This window comes from Neltuma alba, unplaced genomic scaffold (genome assembly GCF_004799145.2).
Source record: "Neltuma alba isolate B1F8T4 unplaced genomic scaffold, ASM479914v2 tig00010858_pilon, whole genome shotgun sequence".
NCBI lineage: Eukaryota > Viridiplantae > Streptophyta > Magnoliopsida > Fabales > Fabaceae > Neltuma > Neltuma alba.
In genome coordinates, this window is record NW_021635652.1 from 86,240 (window position 1) to 107,560 (window position 21,321).

The 21,321-nt window shown below is 30.5% G+C and overlaps 1 pseudogene; it reads left to right on the forward strand.

Annotated features, from left to right (window-relative positions):
• Nucleotides 1-3,019: 3,019 nt before the first annotated feature.
• LOC114759522 (probable inositol transporter 2) lies at nt 3,020-9,728 on the forward strand (annotated as a pseudogene).
• Nucleotides 9,729-21,321: the final 11,593 nt, after the last annotated feature.

A 21,321-nucleotide genomic window follows, 5' to 3' on the forward strand; every position in this document is an offset into this window, starting at 1 on the left:
AAGTTGAATCCTTCACCCTGTTCGCACGGCCGTCACTGGTTCCGCCACTCTGTTCGTGCAGCCGTCACTGGTCCCTGCCCTCAGCTCTGTCTCGTGTGGCCTCCAGCTCGTGGGTCTTGTGTGTGCTCTCTGGTTCCGCGTTCAAGATCAGCCGAGAAGACGAAGGTGAAGTGGCCGATGATGATGATTCTCGTGTTCTCCCTCCCTGTTGCTCTGTTTTTTCCTTCTCAGCCACCGTCCAGCGTCCGCCCTCCAGCTCTGTTGCGTCCAAGCTGAAGGTGATTATTGGCGTTTTGCTCCCCTTTTTTTTAATTATTTTTTTATTATATTTTTTTCTTTTTCTTTCTTCTTCTTTTTTTTTTGTATTTTTATTTTTATTTTTAAATCTTCCAAAAACCTGCAAACAAAATTCAAGGATAAGGTAGCATTAATTGTCCTCAAAAATCAATTAGTCAAAATTAAACCAAAATATGACAATTTTGCCCCTATAAAATAATAATTCAAAATAAAACATATTAAATCAATCAACAATCAATTAAGGCCAAAAGGACTAATTAAATTGACAAAACCCATGTAAAAGATATCAAAATATATAAAAATAATTGAGTTTGTCAAACCACTCCGATCTTAATAGAACCGCTTAGAATTTAATAATTAATATGTAGATGCTCTTAATTATTAAATTTAAATACTAGCCAAATAAAAGCTCATGAAATAAAACAAATGTATATGTACTTCCATCCAGACATAAAACAAATTTCATTTATTACAATTTTAATTTATTTTCCATCCATCAGCATAAGAAAAACCAAAAAATAACCTATTACTTGTCTTGAAATTAATTTCATCTGTGCAGACTACATTACCTATTTTCCGGTTTCATTACTTGTTTTTCCTCTAACTAACTTTTACCATTAATAATTTTTTTAAAAAAAATTAATCCACTTGTTCTAATTTGATTGGAAAAATTTATTACTGCTCTAATTACATACGTAATTACAAAAAGATAAGTATTTACTTTCTCATGATGATATATGAGATATCTACAAATAAATGAAAATGTTGGTTGGGGTACCAACGTATGTATATAAATATTAAATTAGTTTGGATACTAATGTTTTTCGCTTATAATAATTAAACTATTCTCTAAACATATAAATTTAAACTTTGAAATTCAAGATATCTTTATAACTTCTGTTTGCAGATATTGAAATGACATTAATTAATATGATATTAATTCATTAAAGAAATTGTAAAAATTTTGATGTCACTAGTTTAAATGATATGTTCATTAAAAATGAAAACATTACACAGACATATATATATTTTATATAGCGACTCTTCTCAATCTTTCGGTTCGATTTGTTCACTATTTTTCTTAACTAAATTTTTTTTAGTTTAGTTATTAAATAATTATAAAGAAATCAACTACTCATTAATAAATGGGGAGGAACATATGAAACCAAATATAAACTAACGCCGTGTATAACCTAAATTTGCTCTCATATCCTCTTGTGTGCTTTATATTTTAAATTTTGTTATTGTATTATTAGTTATTGTTAAAATTTGAATCCCAGAATTTAGGGCAATTATTTTCATTTATTTATTTAAAATTATTAAAACTATCCCATGTTTCATTGAGATTTCAATTTTAAATATGCTATACTTTTATTTTACTTTTTAAGAAAAAACTATGGATTTTGTTGAGAATTTTTTTTAATTATAAGAAAAAAAATTATGCCTTCAAAATATAATCTCTCTCAGTTTATACTAAGAACAAATGGTAGATATTGCTTATTTAGATTATTATGCATATTAGAGATGAGATTGTGGGCAAAAAGAAAAAATTAGAGTTGAGGTTCAGACTTTTAATTATTTAGTTGAGACTTCAGCTTTGATTAAAACACTCCGATCACTTGATTTTAATTTTTAACAGAACTGTGAAATTCATATCAATTAATATTGAGGTGGGCTTAATTATTAAATTTAAACACTAGCTAAAGTAACAACCTATGAAATAAGCCAAAAGTACGCGTGTACATGCACATAGACATGCAACAAATTTTATTTATTATGATTTTAACTTATTTTCCGTCCATCAAGATAAGAAAAATAAAGAAACCTATTACTTGTCTTATAATTAATTTCATGTATGAATTTACAAATTTCACCCGTGCATTTAAATTTTTAAATTAATAAATTATCTATATATGTGTTATTACCTGTTTTCCCGCTTAAAATTAACTTTTAATTCCATTTACCAAAGCCAAATTTTATGATATTGATGGGATTGCAGGGGGACCTTATTTGTAAAACACGTATTTGGGTTTTTTTTTTTCTTTTGGGTAGCAAGAGGGATTTGTTTGTCAATTTATGTGACGTCATATCGGGCCAGCTTTTTGAAAAATGATAATATTTTAAATGTAGAAAATGCAAATTACATTCCTATACTTTTATTGTATCTATTCAATTATGTAAATTTATATTTTAAGTATTACTTATCCACGATGATAAACTCAAGCTATGAGTAACTGGGGGAAAAAAGTTAAATCCCGAAAATGTATGATATCTATAAATCCTTATGATGCCAAAAAGCCAAAACATGCCACAAGGTGGACTAATATAGTGCTTGTTTGGCTGAGTGATTGAGGTTTTAAAAGCTATTTATTTTTCTGATAAGCTCATTTGGAAAGTTGGAGGGTGTTTGGCAAAGCTTATAAGTTATCGGAATTGAGCTTAAAAAGCTGGATTGAAACTAACTTAAGAATAAGCTGATATTTGTAGTTCATAGGAGTGAAATCGGACTTACCAATGGAAGTGTCAGAAAAATTTTATTTCTCTCTCATGCGTTCGGCACCGCATTCTTCCCTCACATTTTCCAACCCACATCCATCAATCACTATTTTCTTTTTTTCCTAACTCCGCCTATATTGTATAGCCGGTCCCAAGCCCGGATAAAGGATGAGGGTTGTATTAGGCCCTCGACAGTCAACGTAAAAACTCGTCGAATCTCATGAATATGGATCAACGAAGTAATTACGCTAATGCTAGGTCGTTGCTCAGAAGTGACGCGCTGTATGGCTCGAGTACAGTGAGAAATGAGCTAGAGCCACTACATCATCGCCCAGATATAGTGTTAAATGAGCGAGGGCTACTGTACTCTCTTGGATGGAGGCGGCTAAAGAAGTTAGTTCATGAGACTGAGATTAGATTTGGCACTTGGAATATTGAGACGCTGAATGAGAAATCTATGGAAGTAGTAGGAGTTATGAGGGACAGAAGGATTAATATCTTGTGCCTCCAAGAAACCAAATGGACTGGAGAAGCTGCCAAGGAACTTGGAGAGTATAAACTTTGGTATATAGGAAAGGTGAGTGCAAGGAATGGGGTTGGTATCATCGTTGATGGAACATGGAAAAGAAACGTGGTAGAGGTTAAAAGGTTTGAGGACAGAATAATATCATTAAGAGTAATTGTTGGAAAAGATACTATCAATATCATTAGTGCTTATGCACCTCAGGTTGAGGCAGAGACACACCTTAAAGATAAGTTCTGGGAAGATATGGAGGGGTTGGTTCAAAGCATACCACTCGAAGAAAAAAATTTTTAGCGATGGGGACCTTAATGGATATGTCGGTAAGGAAGCAGGACAATTCAGCGGGGCCCATAGTGATTTAGGTTTTGGGGAGCTTAATAGTGGAGGACAATCTATTCTCGACTTTTCTCTTGCATATAATCTTAAGATTGTCAACACTTGTTTTAAGAAGCGAGAGGAGCATTTAATCACATACAAAAGTGGTGTCTCAAAATCACATATTGATTTCTTTTTTGTTAAGAATCTAGACAGAAGATTGTGTATTAATTGCAAAGTGATTCTAGGAGATGGGGTGACTGCCCAACATAGAGTACTTATTCTTGATGTACGTTTTAAGAGTACAAAAGTACCATCAAGTGGTAAAACCCAGGGTTAGGTGGTGGCAGTTAAAGGGTAAGAAACGAGAGTTATTCAAAAGGACCCTTGTGGAGGAAGGGATTTGGGAGTCGCAGGGAAATACAAACATGATGTGGGAAGAGATAGCTACAAGGGTTCGTGTGGTAGGTAAAGAAATTTTGGGAGAATCCAAAGGTCCTGGTCAGAGAGATAAGGAGACTTGGTGGTGGGATAAGAGTGTGCAAGAGAAAGTCAAACAGAAAAGAGATTGTTTTAAGGCCATACACTCGTGCAATAGTGTAGAAAACCGGAAAAAGTATCAGTTGGCTAAAAAAGAGACGAAGAAAGCAGTGAGCGAAGCACGTACTAAAGCTTATGAAGGGTTTTATCAGGAGTTAGGAACAAAGACGGGAGAAAGAAATATTTACAAGATTACGAAGCAAAGGAAGAGGAAAAAGAGAGATTTGGACCAAGTAAAGTGTATAAAAGATGAAGATGGTAAAGTGTTACTCCCTCCATTCCTTATTATAAAAGACAAATAACCGAAGCACGTTGATAAAAAAACAGTTAAAATTAGTTAAGAACAATTAATGTGTAAAAAGTATAATTTTTTTTCCAAAAATGCCCTCATTAATAAGGAGAGAGAGCATGAGAGAGAACAATTAAATTATTAAAAGAAAGAAAAGTGAGAGGGAGAGAGTGTGTGAGTTGGAGATAATAAATATGGGTAAAATAGTAAATCAACACAAAAAAGTAGAGACAACTTGTAAGTGTCTCTTATATATAGGAACATGCCATAAGCATCAAATGTCTCTTATAATAAGGAACGGAGGGAGTAGTTACTAATGGTGATATTAAGGACCGATGGGAGGCTTATTTTTACAAGTTATTTAATGAGGGAAGCAATTATGCGACTCAGGACTTACAAGACTTGCTAATTAACGAAGATGATCAGAATTTGGCCTTCTACCGCAGGATCCGTATCGGAGAGGTTAAGGCAGCTCTCAAGAAAATGGACAATGGAAAAGCCGTTGGGCTTGATAGTATCCCTATTGAAGTTTGGAAATGTCTGGGAGATAAGGATGAGGTGTGGCTAACCAAGCTTTTTTAATGAAATTTTACGCTCTAAGAATATGCCAGATGAGTGGAGGAGAAGCATTTTAGTTCCTATTTACAAAAATAAAGGAGACATTCAAAACTATGCAAGCTACAGAGAAATAAAACTTATGAGTCATACAATGAAGTTGTGGGAAAAAGTGATGGAATATAGGTTGAGGTTGGAGACTTCTATTTCAGAAAACCAATTTGGATTTATGCTAGGGAGATCCACTTCGGAAGCAATCTATTTACTAAGAGGGTTAATGGAAAGATATAGAAGTAAAAGAAGGGATTTACATATGGTCTTTATTGACCTGGAAAAGACTTACGATCGTGTGCCAAGAGAAATAATGTGGAAGGCTTTGGAAAAAAAAAGTGTACGGGTTGCTTATATCAAAGCCATACAAGATATGTATGATGGGGTAACTACCAGTGTAAGGACGCCTGGAGGTGAGACAAAAGACTTCCCTATTCAGATTGGCCTACATCAGGGATCCTCTTTGAGTCCGTACTTGTTCAAAATTGTTCTAGATGTTCTAACTGAACCTATTCAAGAAAGAATCCCTAAGTCTATGCTTTTCGCGGATGATATAGTTCTCATGGCGGAATCAAAAAAGAGATTAACACTAGATTGGAGTTATAGAGAAGGACGTTGGAGTCGAAAGGTTTCCGCTTGAGCAGGAACAAAACAGAATATATGCATTGTGATTTTGGGAGGAGGCAAGGCAATGGGGATTTGGAGGTGAAGATGGGGGAGCAAATCATTCCTCAAGTATCAAAGTTTAAATACCTAGGATGCATTATACAGGAGGATGGGGAAATTGATGGAGACGTTTCTCATAGAATACAAACTAGCTGGTTAAAGTGGAGGAAAGCTACCGGAGTTATTTGCGATAAAAAGGTACTTGAGAAACTTAAAGGAAAATTTTATCGGACTGCTATAAGACCGGCTATGTTGTATGGTAGTGAATGTTGGGCAATAAAGGGAAAACAAGAGCACAAAGTTAGGGTAGCAGAAATGAAGATGTTAAGATGGATGTGTGGTCATACAAGAAAAGATAGGATTCGAAATGAAAATATCAGAGCAAGAGTCGGTGTGGCACCTATCTAAGAGAAAATGGTTGAAAATGCTTAAGATGGTTTGGACATGTGCAGAGAAGGCCATTGGAGGCCCCGGTGAGGAGGGTGGATCAGACAAGATAGAGTCCCATAAAAAGGAACAGAGGAAGACCAAGAAGAACGCTTAATGAGGTCATTGAACGAGACCTCCTAGTCAACAACATATCTAAGGACTGGGTTGTTGACAAAGCACGATGGCGTCGTGTGATTCATGTAGTCGACCCCACCTAGTGGGATAAGGCTTGTTGTTGTATTTAAATCAATTATGTGATTTTTTTTTATGATTTTTCTAAAATTTTAAAATTTAATTCACTCATTAAATTTCACTCATTCAGATTAAATTAATTTAAATTTATTGTATTATGTAAAATTATTTTTTAATCATGTTTTATTATTTATTAAAACTCATACCCATTTTGGTAATTTTACAAACAAACTTATTTTTACTCAATCATAATTTAAATAACTTTTTACCAATCTTACTTTTACAAACTAACTTTTTTAAACTCCAATCCAAACATAATTTATTTTATCTGATTTAACTTTTACTCAATCTTACTTTTTTAAAAGTCAGATTGAAAATAATTTACTTCTTTTGCTGCCATTCCAAACGGACCCATAATAAATTAAAATTATTCCCGTCACGTTTCTTTTGTAGCATTCTCGCAAGTCTGCTTTCTGCAGCAAATATATGATATGTCATTTTTTTATTCATCATGGTTTTCAATATATCTTAAAGGAAAATTATTATGAGGTTTAAAAAATATAATTATAAAAGAAAATACCAATGATAAATGAGAAGTATAAATTTTATTATCATTCTCTATAATGTCACCTGTCATTAATTTGTTAGGAGACTTTTTAGTAATTATATTCTTTTCTTTAGAATATATAATGAGTTTTCTCATATTTGAAAGCAAAAACTAAAATTCATAGAAATTTAAAGTGAGTCCCGTTCGTGATTTATCAAAGAACTAAGTGTGCCAATATGTTTTTCCTTATAAGTTTATAACATTATATTACAGGCATAATTATTTTTATTCTATGATTTTCCGTCTGGCCGTAATACTTTTAAAGTTTTAAAAAAATCAAATCCCTTTTTTCTCGTCCAATTGAAAAATTGGCAGCATTTATTATTAATGCTTTATTCTTTTTTTAAAAAAAAGGGTTAAGTATCTATTTTTCTTGACTTGTGAAAGGATAAGTCAAGAAATACCCTAAAAATTTAAATTGACTTATTTTAATTTGAATGGCAAACATGCCCAATTGTTCTAATTTGACAGGAAATAAGTAAAAATCTTAGTTGAGATATCAACATCTCTATAAAAATTCTGAGATATTGATAATTTTTACTTATATTTATTATATCTCAGAAGATGAGTATAATTCTATCAAATTATCCTCTAAACATTTAAATTTTAACTTTAAAATTCAACATATTTTTGTAATTTTTAAGTTAGATATTAAACTAATCTGATATTAATATATATGAGAGTTATATACATAAATTTAAATTTGATACAAAGTTGTGCTAGTTTTGCAGGTAACAGAGTCAGCGGATTAAAAACTTAAATTTAAATTTTCAGTTATATTGACTTATATTAATTTTTTGGCAAAAAAAACATATATTACTTTAAAATATATTTTAAAAAAGGGTAAAATATTCGGATATGTTTTAAATTTCAAATTTGATTTCGGATTTGAACTCAACTTTTTTAGATGATTTTTTGTCAACCTTTTCCCTTAACCAATAAATTACCTCAGCTTTATGGATTTAGTTTTTATATATAATTTTTTTTCCATCTTAAAGAAATTTCTAATAAAAATATTGTATCTTCCAACATAGTTGTTTATTTTACTAATTATCTAATTATCTAATCGAATTTAATTTAGCTCTTATTAAGAGTCTATATCAAGATTTTTGCAATCATTTTAATGAAAATTTAGTTAACTAACTTAATCTAGTTCATTGATTAGTGGTTGGTCTTGGTGTTGGAATCGCTTCTATGACTGCACCACTCTATATCTCTGAAACGTCTCCCACAAAAGTTAGAGGAGCCCTTGTTAGTCTTAACAGTTTTCTTATCACCGGAGCCCAATTTCTCTCCTATGTAATCAATCTGGGCTTCGCTAATGTAAGAGCAGTCATCCACTTCATACTTTTGTTATCGTTGTTATTGTTATGTTATCAGAGTCTTGAAATTTGTGTGTAAACTTTTCTTTATGTTTTTGCATTTCAGGCACATGGAACATGGAGGTGGATGTTAGGAATTGCAGCATTGCCTGGTCTGCTTTAGTTGATTATAATGTTTTGGCTTCCAGAATCACCTCGTTGGCTTTATAGAAAGGTGCCTTCATTATGAATTTTCTCGCTTGTGTTTCTGTATCTGTTAGTTCATGTCATAACCTACAAGTCTTTTCTTTCTTTTGACCAGGGGAGGAATGAAGAAGCAAAAGCAATTTTAAGAAAAATTTATGATGCCACCGAAGTTGAAGCTGAAATTCAAGCTCTAGAAGAGTCAGTTCAGAAGGAATTAAAGGAATCAGAATCCTCAAGTAAGGTTGGCATTTGGAAAATGTTGAAAAACACAGCAGTGAGAAGAGCTTTATATGCTGGAATGGGGCTGCAGATCTTTCAACAGTTTGTGGGCATTAACACAGTAATGTACTATAGCCCTACCATAATTCAGTTAGCTGGAATTACATCAAATCAAACTGCCCTCCTTCTATCACTGATTACATCTGGGCTCAACGCATTGGGATCCATTATTAGCATATACTTTATTGAGAAAATTGGAAGAAAGAAGCTTGCATTAATCAGTCTAGTTGGTTGTACACTCTCTCTTTGTATTATCTTTGCCCCATTTTATGTCACAGAAACTCATTCTCCTGAGATTAGTCCAATTGCAAGCTCCCACTTCAATGGAACGTGTCCAAGTTTTGATATTGCAATGAAGACTAGTACCCGGTGGGATTGTGACAAGTGCCTCAAAGCTTCTCCATCTTGCGGATTTTGTGCTAATCCATCTAATAAGGTAACTTGTCACATTCTCTCATCTCACAATGACTCTTTAATTAAATTCTCTAATGGTGAATTGTTTTTGTTCAGCTCTCACCTGGGGCGTGTTTGGTGTTGAATGACAACTCTAAGATGCAATGCCAAGCAGATAAAAGTTCATGGTATACGGAGGGATGTCCTTCTAATTTCAGTTGGCTCGCAATTTTAGGACTTTCTCTGTATATCATCTCATTTTCACCTGGGATGGGGACTGTTCCATGGGTCGTGAATTCTGAGATATATCCCCTCAGGTATAGAGGAGTGTGTGGAGGCATGGGAGCTACGTCCGTTTGGGTTTCAAACTTGATCGTGTCTCAAACTTTTTTAGTCATGACAAAAAGTATCGGGACTGCATGGACCTTCATGAGTTTTGGTTTTGTATCCTTTATTGGAATTTTCTTCGTCCTGATCTTCGTACCAGAAACCAAAGGACTTCCCATTGAAGAGGTTGAGACAATGCTGGAACAAAGACCCGTGCAGCTTAGATTTTGGAAGAAGAACCCCTTGCCTTTGCCTCTTTAAAACGTAGGACCATAGCCAGCCTACTGATCTCTAATGAGGACAGCACAGAGTTCTGTTTTTCCTTCTTCGTTGTGTTTAGCTTCTTCCTTTTCGTTTCTCGTACATATAGCCATGGTTTTGGTTACGTTTGTTTCCCTTGTAGTCCGTTCAACTATAAATTTAAGTCATTCAATTATAAATTTAAGTCATTCAATTATCTATGCTTTAATGATCGGTACCTTCTTCAGTGACCTGGATATTTGGCTTCCTAGGTGAAATAAACTAAAATTGAAGTTAAAAAATTCAAAGTCTTCATAACAAAAAGTAGTTTTAGCGTTAATTAGGAATAAAAATACACATCCTAATTTGACCAGGGAAATTAGACAAAAGATAAATTATTTTGAATTTTTAGAATTTACTTAGTATTATTAACAACTAATTATGCAAAGGAAAATACCTTTGCAGTGCCATGCTATCGGTGAAAACATAGCTGTTGACTTGTTGCCCGGTTAACAACTAATATTAACATGCGCAATATGTGATTAAATTTCCTCCCAATTGGTGACTGTTGTATTTTAAGTTATTGTTAAATCCTGAATCCAAGTGAGGCCGAAAAAGAATCTTCAATCCAACAATTTGAATAAATTTTTTTAAATATTAGATAATGTAATATTAGTTTTAAAAAATAAAGATTCGTTTACTTGAGAAAAATTCTACCAACTCTATACTCCCCTGGTCCTTAATATAAAACCTATTTAACTAATTTGATTATATTAAAAAAGTTAGATAAGTTAGTTAATTATAAAAAATATGAGATGTTTTTCTTAAAACACCATAATCATCTTTTTTAATATTTATCTCTTTCTTCTACTTGATTATGATTGAAGGAGTATCCATAGGAGTAATTTAGAAAAAAAATTGATAAATATGATAAATAAGTCTTATATTTAGAACCAAAATCAAGTCAACAATTAGATCTTATATTAAGGATAGGAGGAGTAACAATTAACAATCACTTTTTTCCAATCGTTCACTTTTATTTATTTATTTATTATTTTTCATGGCTATTTCTTTTCTTTGGACAGTGATTATTAATGCTTATAAGAAACACTGCAGTTACTAATATTTCTTTCTTTTTTAAATGAAGACAATTTATTCAACAAGACGAAATGGATACAAGATTAAAAAAAGGTCGGCTAGTTAAAATTGGATAATTTAAGCAAAGCTCATATTCACCAAATTGATAGGCGGGCCCAAAACTACAAGAGCAAGAACATATAAGATTAGCCTGTTGGGCCACAAAGCTCCGGGCATCCGCTTTTTCGGCCCATTCACTTTACGCAATGACATTCTTATTTATGAGGGGAGAAAGTGTGAGAGAGAGAGAGAGAGAGAGAGAGAATGAGCAGGGAAAAAATGAAAAAAAAAATCCTGAATTGAAAAATTAACTGGGGAATGGTACTTTCTGTGTTTTTCAAACAGTATCTGTACTCTAAATTTCAGATACTATTCATCAGTTAATTTTTTACCGAGAAATTTTTTTTCTTCCAATTTTTCTTTGAGGTATGAGAGTGTTTGAATGGAAACCAAATCATAGTTTTAAAAGTGTTTTTACTGTATACAAAATAAATATGTGAAAAAAATTATTTTGTTTTGCGAAAAATACTTTTCAAAAGCACTTTCCCATATTACCAAACACCCTATAATCAATAATATGTAATTAGTAGCAATAAAAATAAAAAAAATAATTAAAATTTCAAGTTTTTTAAGTATATCAGAAAAAATTGGTCAAGCCACTCCTAAAAACTGTTTAATATGTAAAACGCATGCTAAAATCAAGACTCAAATAACTTCTTAACTTCACTCAGCTCTCTCAAGTCAACTTTTTTAAACCAAAAAAATAATTATATATATAGCGTGCTTGTAAATAGGGGTAGAAACATTTTAGTCTCCAACCTATGACTTCATTTTCTTTGCCTAATTAAAAAAATTCCGTTCCATTGATGTGATTTGGAGAATTTTTTTGTGTTTTATGAGGTTGATAGATTGGTCGGGCAGGAATCTCTTCTCTGATGATTTCACTTTTAATTATTTGATAGGCATTACAGAGTCAATCATTTTCTCTCATTATTTTATCTATTTTTCAATTTACCAATCACATCGCCACTCCGTTTGTTTTTGGGTACCCAATTTTGACTTTCAATTCGCACGTATTATTAACTAATTTAAAAACAAAACGAAGAAACTGAAGTGAATTGACACTATAATACAAATTTATTACTACCTCTGGTCCTAATTATAAGACTTAGTTGACTAATTTTAAGAGATTAAAAAAATTAGTTAAGTTAGTTATTTGTAATAAATACGTGTTATCTTTCCTAAAATATTCTTGCTAATTAAGTTTATTAGTTAGAACTACCATTATTAGAATGACTACCTTAAGAAAAATACATAAATACTCCTCCGGTCCTTAATATAGGACCCATTTAACTAATTTGATTATATTAAGGAAGTTAGGTAAATTAGTTAATTATGAGATAAGTGACACATTTTTCCTAAAACACTATAATCATCTTTCTTAATACCCTCTCTCCCTCTTCTACTTGATTATGGTTGAGGGAGTATCCATAGGGGTAATTTAGAGAAAATTGATAAATATGATAAATGGGTCTTATATTTAGGACCAAAACTAACTCAATAATTGGGTCTTATATTAAGGACCGGAGGAGGAGTATGAGAAACAGAGTGGATTGGAATATTATAATTAAAATCAAAATAAAAATCAAACGAGATTTTATATTAAGGATTGGAGGTAGTAGTGTGTGCACCATCAAATGATTTCTTTGTCATGTGATGTTTCCAACAATTTAATAGGAAAAATGACAATTGGAGATTTGTAATTATTAAAATGTAACGAAAGGATCATAGTCTTTATTTATAATTTAAAAAAGAAATGATTTTGTGTACATTTGAGTTACAATTTAGTATGTATACTTATCATACATGACTCAAAATTTTAAGAGGATTCTTAAATACACATGGAGTTGAAAATGCCTTTGATCATTAACAGTTAACATGTAATGTGCATGAATTAGACAAATAATTTGAAGAAATTAAAAAAAAACTAATTAGATTAATTATTTATTTATGAAAAATATGTGATGTCGTTTCTAAAATACTACTCTTGTCCTGTTTATAGGGTAGAAAGTACGTTATTTAATCATTTGCATTAAAGTTATTTATTAACAAGAAACCTTATTAATACACACAGTCAATTAAAATAGTTTAAGAAAAAAATTATAAATTTGGAAGATAAAATATATTGATTTCTTACATTTAGAATCAAAATAATTCTCTTAATTAATTCCTATATTTAGGATTAAAAGAAATATTTGGCTAGTGAAATAATGAAATAGTAAATAATAAGACATTTTCGTACAAACTTAAAAGTTTAGAATTTTTTATCAAGTGAAGAGAAAAAAGGTTTTTTGTGTATCAGTAAAAATTTAATATGTGTGTGTGTAATTTAACCTAATCAATAATACACACACTTATATAGACACACACACACACAGATATATATATATATATATATATATAATGGAAAGCCTTTTTAAAAACAATGTATGAACGTGATTATTTAAACCAATCTAGATCGAACCGATTCGAAACCTGAAGGATGGCAAAATTCTCTTATCAAATATTTAACATTGTTTGCACTTTTAATATTTAAATTCATGACATCTTGTTAGTATATACTTTTTTTTTCTTTTGAGAGATCAAATAATTTTTTTAAAAAAATTAATTAAAGAATCGAATATTTTAAAACATATTTTTTCTGGGTGAAACAACATATATTGTTTTTATAAAGGATGAATATTTTCAAGAAAAAATCTAGAAAAAGAACTTTAATCATTAACAAGTTAACATATAATGTGTATGAATTAGATAAATAATTTTAAAAAACTAAGAAAAATAATTAGATTAATTAGTTATTGGTAGAAAATATGTACTGCTATTCCTAAAATATCTCATTTCATCACTTGCATTGAAACTATTTTTTTATCAATTGCATTAAAACTATTCATTATGAGACACCTTATTAGTACATGCAGAGAAATAGTTTGAGGACAAAAATTATAAAATTGAAAGACAAAGTATATTGAGTCCTTACATTTAAGATCAAAATAAATCTCCTAACTAATTACTATATTTAGGATTAAAAGGAATATTTGGTCAGTGAAATAATGAAACAGTAAATAACTAGGACATGCATTTTTGTACAAACTTAAAAGTTTAGAAATTTTTTTTTATCAAGTGGAAAGAAAAAAAGTAACTTGTGTATCAGTAAAAAATTAACATAGATATATACATATATACATGAATATATATATAACTTAACCTAATCAATAATATACACACGTATATATTCTGGCAAGATATGTAAATATATAATATAATGGAAAGCATTCTAGAAAACAATGTATGAACGCGATTATTTAAACCAATCCAGATCATACCGATTAGAATCCTAAAGGATGGCAAAATTCTATTATCAAATATTTAACATTATTTGCACTTTTAATATTTAAATTCAAGACATCTTGTTAGCACAGACTTTTTTTTTCTTTTGAGAGATGAAATATTTTAAGAAAAAGTTAATGAAAGAACCGAATATTTTAAAACAGATAGTATTCTTTTTGTGGGTTAAAAAACATATATTATTTTCAAAGCATATTCAAATGAGATTTTTTTTTCCCCCAAAAAAAAAGATTCCCATTCATATGCACAATGCCCCCTATTCAGATGACCATGATTCCTCCTATACCATAGGTAAGGTACATTAAATAACAAAAATCATGTGATAGTCGCATAAAGAAATGAGATTCAGATAAAATAAAATAGAAGGGCGTGAGATTAGAAAACAGATTAAAAGGGTTAAACAGCTTTATTAGGACACATGCTGAGTGATATCCCATAAAGGGAAGCATGCTGGGATTGAATCTCTCAGTCAGAGATAATCATGATTAGAAGCAATTAATATAACATAATCATAATTATAATATTAATGTAAGTGTCAATTATATAGGAATCGTACACATATACCTGCTGATTCTGCTGGAATAATATTATTTCACGAAATGCTGTGTGCCTCTTCACCAAACCCACCAAAGATTTATTCATCTCTTCAATAATTGAGTAACCTGTTCGTCCCATTGATCCTCTTTTAATTAATAATTCAAAGCTTCCTGGCTAGTGGAGAAATTGTCAGGCTTTTCTAGATCAACATGATATTATATGATATAACTTGATGTATATGAATTTGTTAAGGGTGAGCAAATTATAAAAACCCAGTTAAAATATTATTTTTTTTGTATTACTATCTCCGGTTCTAAATATAAAAGCTAGTTGACTAATTTAAATAGATTAAAGCAAGAAGTTAAATTAATTATTGATAATAAATCGGTATTTTCTTTCTTAAAATATCTTTACTAATTAAATATATTGGTTAGAACCACTATTATTAGAAGGACTATCCTGAAAAATATATATATAAATATGAGAGACAAAGTGAATTGAGTTTATATTTATGACCAAAATAAAAGTTAAACGAGATCTTATATTAAGGACTAGAGGTAATACGACTTAAAATTTGTGGGTTAATTTGTTATATTTTTGTAAGGGTTATTCTTGCATTTGAGTAACTAAGCCGCTGATAAACAGATAGGACTATGTACGTAGCCCTTATTATGGCGTGAGTTGTGAGTGAATTATTAAAGGGGCAAAAAGAAAGAAAGAAGGTATTGTTAGTGAATTATTGGATGATGGAACGCCCACATACACAAGGGGAAGTCATTGCACATTTGATTTATCAAAATTGCAAATTAAAGAAGTGGGTCTCCGTTATTATCTTAAGTCTTATTAACTTTTGCCGTACCATTTGCTTTTGCATTATATATGTTTGGCTCCACAGGGGAGGGAAAGGGAAATGGAGGGAAAGAAAGGAGAAGGATTTTAATGATCATTTGTTTAAATTATTTGGAGGGGAGGGAATGTACTGCATCCTATTCTTAATTGATATTTAATTTAGTCCTAAATATAAGACTTTAATTCACTTTGACTTTCATATTTATCTATTTTTTTAAAATAATTCTTGTAATAGTTACCCATGTTAAATGTTTTATTAAATGATAGTTTAAGTTAATACACACTATTAGTAAGGATATTTTAAGGAAGACAACATCTATTTATTACAAATAACTAACTTAACTAATTTTTTTTTAATTTACTTAAATTAGTCAACTAGCTCTTATATTAAGAATTGGATGTAGTATGTTAATGATATCTTGTTTGGCTTACGAGGAGCAGGGAGGGAAGCTAATGAACTTTGCCATATAGCAATTTTTTAACATGTGTACTCAACATAGAAATTACTTGAAAGCAAAATGAGTAACTATTAGAGACAAAGTAAAAAAATATATATATTTTGAACTAAAATAAATTTCTAACTAACTCTTTTATTAAGAACAAAAAGTAACAATATTTAAGAATAATTTATATTCTTTAAAAAAACTTAATGCAAAACTGAAAAAAATAGTTAAAAGTATCTGTTTGGAAATTAATAAGAACTTAACATGTTTTCATATACAGAAACTACCATACTTTGAAAGATTTCATCCGCTACTCACACTCGTACCTCTATCCTCATGGTTAACTAATTTTCCTTGTAAAACTGCATGATTTGAATTTTTTAGATATAAAAAATGTACGTAAATATTGGGTGATGTGTAGTGATGACACGTGGTCCTGTCTTCCAAATAGAGGGAACCTTGGGGAGCGGGTCTCAACTCACAAGGACTCGGTCGCACCAAAAACAACTTTGATCCTCCATCATTCAAAAGAAACAGACACAGAGAGAGGAAGTCGAGGGAAAAAAATAATTAATTTCACACACATTTTGTTCAATTTTATTAATTAATTTTGTGAGCAAGACTATTCAAATTTTTAATTTTAAAAAGGTAATAAATGATCATTGGTGGTTCATTCTGTGAAGAAGAACTTTCATGTGATCTCCTGATCTCTGTTGTTTATTTAATATTTATTTTGGTTAACGTGCCTCCTCTATTAATTAATTTTCTAGATAAGAATTTGTCGTATTCCTCGTTTTATACTGACTTCTGTAGTTCTACTTCTTCTTCGGTTTTTAGGGTACAATACAGACTTCTTAAGCTTCTTATGTCTTCAAATTTTCGGAGTATGCATATATTTTTTTCCATTAAAACCATTGTTACATTATATAAATATTTAATTTGATTTTAAAAAAAACATCTGGAGTAATTCTTTTTATAGATAGCATATATTAGTAAAAAAACAAAATTCAAAAAATGGGTGAAATTTTGAATAACACAAATTTCACGTTCCTTTTGCCATGAAGTGCACAATATAATAAGGAGAGAGTTGTGCTAATTTAACCAATGGCCTTAAGTTTAAACTTTTGTTAAATAGTCCTTGCGAGATCTTTGTTACTTGTGTGGCCATTTCAATTCAATTCAAATTAGCTGAAATTTAATTTAACTTTTAAGCATGCTAAGTTGTTTGATAAATAAATAAATATTCCATTTTTTTTGTAAGAAAATTTTAGGAAAGGGGTTAGGCTCATCCACGATCCAAAGACAGGACACCTAACGCTTGATCTACTGGGACCTGTCTCTACAGGCACGGGAGCATGACAAACAAGCCCTTTTTTTTTTCTGGCCTAATAGGTAGGAATCTCCCAGCTTTACTATGATGTGGTGATGCCTCCCCCAGCACTGCGACTAGAGCCACAACAAAGTGACACTCTCTAGGATCGAATTCCCTCCCTTTGGTGAGAGTCCAACCCCTTCACTGGCTGAACCCACAGACGAGGGGTATAAATATTTCATTTAATCCTGAATGTATGAGTTAACTGAGATATTTTGATCCTAGATGTAAAATTGGAAATTCACCATCTCCTTTACCTCCTAAAGTAGGGCGACAATGGTCAAATGTAAATGATTAAGAGAAGAGACAATAGTTTAGAAAGATTATTACATATTTTTTTTACAAATTAAAGAACTTACTTAAAATTTTAATCTAGCTATGAGAATTATTTAATTAATTTTTTTAAAAATAGGATAGTGAGAATTGATGAGAATGGTGAATGGGGGTGTTTTTTCACAGCTGGGGAAGTACAATAATGCGCATCACTTAGGGCATAAAAGTATATTTAAGATTAAGATTAGATTTGGTCCCAAAATGACCACACCCATCATTTTGTGCGTACGGACAACTAAATCTAATAACCCTTTAATTAATCAAATCATAAAAACCGCTTTATGTAATCTTAATTAAGCATCATCATTATTAGACTTTATTAAGACCCCCCACCCAAAAATATCATCTTCTTTTTTCAAAAGTTGAGTGCATTATTGGATGCTCTGAGCTGCATTTGGGTGGAGGTAGGGGAAAAGACGCTTTTACAGTTTTGCTCCCCCACCCCTTTCAGGTTTACACTCCTATTTACGCATATATCCTTCCATCCTCTCAAAATTACCACTCTACCCCACCCCCAATATAGGTAAGGGTTATTTACGGTGATCCAAAATTTACAATGAAATGAAATATCTTCAAATAAACATTTCGACATTATTATGAGTAATCAGTCTTTTATTGATTGGTACTCCTCTGATCATATTTATAAGGCACTTTCAGCATATTTCACATAGATTAAGAAAAACCTCAAACTTCATTAACTCTCATTTAAAATTTAATAACTTTTCAACTTTATCCATATTTAATATACATTATACCTTATATAAACAAAGTCAACACAATAATAAATAAGGGGTAAAATTATACATTTATACAAATAATTTCTCTCAGTACCCTATAAATAGGACCAAAAAATATTTTCTCTCTCTGTCTTATAAATAGGACCAGGGGAGTATGAATGAAAGGATTGAGAAAAATAAGGTTTGTGCATTATGCTAACGGGTTATTTTGGTCTTTCTTTCCTCCATTTCCATACCTCAATCTTATAATAATTTATATCCTACCAACCTTTATTTAGACAAATATTTTCTATTCTTTTCTGTACATATATCAAACGTTATTTTTATACATATTTTTTTATTTTTTTTCATTCCACTATCTTTTTTTCTAGAAAACAATAAATATTCTCGATCACTTACCTATATGCTAACCCAATTTTCGCTTGAATAGATGCATAAAACCCCAACTATTCTATGATAGCAACTAAGATTATCTGCTCTATCAATTTAATTTACGTTCCAAAGTTCGATTATTTTATGATGAAGTGTATTCCATTAAATTCAGGTTAGGAGACTAACAAGTAGTTTATAAAACTGGAATGCCATGGAATTTTCTCTTCTTTTTTTTTCCTTTTAATTGTGTATATATATTATTTTATTGGAAATATGCCCCACGCCCCCTTATTTGCAAATACAGGAGTTATAATTAGATTTATTTTGATTCATATATGCTACTTCTGGTTTTTAAGATAAGAGCTAGTTTGATTTTCAATTTGTTTATAAATATAAGACATCAATCCATTTTGTCTCTCATATTTATTTAATTTTTTTAAAGATAATCATTGTAGTAATTGCACATGTTAAAAATTTAATCACATAGTAGTTTTAGTTAATACACATGATTAGCAAAAGTATTTTAAGAAAGATAATATCTATTTATTATAAATAAATAACTTAACTAGTTTTTTAATCTATTCAAATCAATTAACTAGCTCTTATATTAATTATTGGAGGTGATATTATTTATATATACCGACTAATAGCTAATACTAATATTTTAAAAGAATAAAATCCTCAAATTTGTCATGTTTAAGACAAACGATAAGGCTTTGTTTGGTTCAATGGAGGGGAGGGGATGGGATGTTAATTAATGAAAAATGTGAAAAAGCATGTTATTAATGAAAAATATTTCTCCCAAGAATATTCTACTCATATTTTGGCTTCGGAAGATTTGTGAACATTCATCGAAATGTATAATAATTTTTCGTCATCATTCATCCAATAAAAGAAACTCGCACAGCGGTCATGTTCATTGAGGGTAAAACACACAACTTCGTATTTAGGCAAAACTTAGAAGTATCAAGTATCAGATGGGCTAAATATTTTTAATAAAAGGATATCAAGTTTGACAGTTCTTATGACGAGTTTAATCCAATTCCTTCTTAACACATGTCAAATTAATAAAAAACATATGCCATATCATATGTGACAAGTAAGTCAATTAGCATAGACTTCTCACTTATTTAAACATATGGTCAAACTAAAAAGTAGAAGATGAATTCGACATAATTGGATATTTTAACTCGTTAAAATGACTAACATTCTATTCTATAAGGAAATCCATGTTAATTCCTTACAGCACAATTGTCGTTTTTTAGGCTTAGATCACTTAGTTCTCTTGTTTTACCCCAAACAAAACTACACGCATCCAACCTAAAAGAAACCAATGGTTAGACCCCGGGGGGGGGGGGAAGAGAGTAAAAGCAACAATAAATAATACAAACTCTTATTTTGATTTTAAATATTAAGATCCGCAAATGAGGTCTTATGATTAAGACTAGAGATAGTATAAGATTTCAATATATTTTATGATTTACATATTAAGTAGGTTTATATTAAGTGATGGTTTTAATGAATGTGATTAAACGTATTCTTCTGGTCTTATTTATAAGGCACTTCTATTATATTTCACACAGATAAAAAAAAATCTTAAAATGCATTAATTCTCTATTAAAATATAACAATTTTTCAACTTTACCCATATTTAATATATATACACCTTTTGAAAGAGATAACTACCTATACTATAATAAATGAAGACAAAATAGTATATTGATTACACTGAAAATTTAATGAAGTGATTTATAAATATGACAAAAAAAAATCTTTTTGCCTTATAAATAGGATCAGAAGAGTAACAATTTGAAGAAGTCAATGTATATTTGTTATAAATACTACCTCCGGTTCTTAATATAAGATCCTGTTTGACTTTTATTTTGATCCTAAATATAAGATCCCAATCCACTTTGTTTCTCATATTTACTCAATTTTTTTTCAAGATAATCCTTCTAATAATTATAGTTCTAGTTAATACGTTTGATTAGCAAGAATATTTTAGGAAAGACAACACCTATTTAGGACAAATAACTGACTCAACTTACTTTCTTAATCTCCTTAAATTAGTTAACTGGCTCTTATAATTAGGATCGGAGGTAATAACATACTTTATTAATTTTTTTAATAAATCCAAATTAATTATTTAGCTCACTTTAGACATGATGATTTATTATACGCTTTCGTATTATATATGTTCATAAAAGAAACGATAATTGGGCAACCTGCGAAAAGTAGGATGGAAAAACAAATACAAATTGGAGTCCTGCAAGTTTGAATAACGACAAAGCATACACACACATGTGTGTGTAAATATAATTTACCCTCATGGTCACTAAAATTTTGTCAAATTGCGTGATTTTCTGTTTTAAAGATTTATTTACATCCTTTGAAATTTGATGTCTTTCACTAAAACGCTATTAACAATA